This window comes from Elephantulus edwardii, unplaced genomic scaffold (genome assembly GCF_000299155.1).
Source record: "Elephantulus edwardii isolate Elephantulus edwardi_28Jun2011 unplaced genomic scaffold, EleEdw1.0 scaffold00020, whole genome shotgun sequence".
Taxonomy (NCBI): Eukaryota; Metazoa; Chordata; class Mammalia; order Macroscelidea; family Macroscelididae; genus Elephantulus; species Elephantulus edwardii.
The window spans coordinates 1,986,857-1,988,197 of NW_006399770.1; positions in this window are offsets into that span (position 1 = coordinate 1,986,857).

Genomic DNA, 1,341 nt, shown 5'->3' on the forward strand with positions numbered 1-1,341 from the left:
TAAGGCTCAAAACATCATAAGATGTTTTATTTTTAATTTAAACAATTATCACTAACTATTAAGAACTGATTCTTTGCTATGCAAAAAAGAGACATTTTTACTTTTCTATTGTTTCATTTCTGAGTTAAAGATTTTAATTTAATGTTAATAAAAGCGTTCTATTTTCTATAATTTTAAAAAATTAAAACTGTACCTCAATTCTGAGATCAGCATTTTATTTGCTTCACAGCAGCCAATGTAATTTTCCTCTTTGTTTGACAAAGTAGCCATATGATGCATAGAAAAAGATGACTTAAAATCAAACATTTCTTTTTTTAACTGCAAGTTTAAAATAAATACATATATAAGTTAACAATATGCGATTTATATATTTTTTAAATTTCATTGAAACAATTTAATGTTCCTCAGTAAGAGATTACATATACCATATATAAAAATTCTAATAGTTAAATCTAATAGTTAAATTTAAATACATCTGAGTTATGTAAGTAAAAATAGATAAAGCTTAAAACAAATGTCGATAATTGAAAAAACCAAGAATTTTAAGCATTAAAAAAGTTAAAAACAAACACAGTATTTTTCAAATGCGCTAAACAATTGTTATGTGTGTGTGTATATTTCCAATGACTACATACAAGGCAACATTCAAACTACAAGCAACAAATATACATTATATACATTGTTGTAGTCATGTGCCATCCAGTCACTTGTGACTCATAGTGACACTATGTACAAGAGCCCTAAACACTCTTTTATCCTATGCCAACCTTGCAGTCTCAAACACACACACATTCCCACCACTCCACTCACAGAGTCGATCCATCTCATTGAGGCTCACCCTCTCCTCAGCCGTCCCTCCACACACCAAACATGATGACCCTCTCCAAGGACCAGTCCCTCCTTGCAACATGCCCAAGGTATGTCAAACAAAGCTTCAAGAATCCTTGACTCCAAGGAGCATTCAGCTTCACCCTGTCCAGGATAAACCTGTTTGTTCTCCTAGCAGTCCACAGTATATTCAACACTCTTCTCCAGCACCACAGCTCAAAAGCATCAATTCTCTTTCTATCATCCCTATTCACTGTCCAACTCTCCAATGCATAGCACATAACTGCAAAGGCTATAGCCTGGATGAGGTGCACCTCAGTCTCCAGCCTGACATCGTTGCTCTTCAGTACCCTTGAGAGGTCCCTCACAGCTGACTTTCCTGATTTCCTAGCTGCTGTTACCAAGAGTGTTGACTGTGGAACCAAGTAAATTAAAACTGTTAACTATCTCAATCTCTTCACCATCCATACTGACGCTGCCAATTGGCCCAGTGGTGAGAATCTTTGTTTTCTT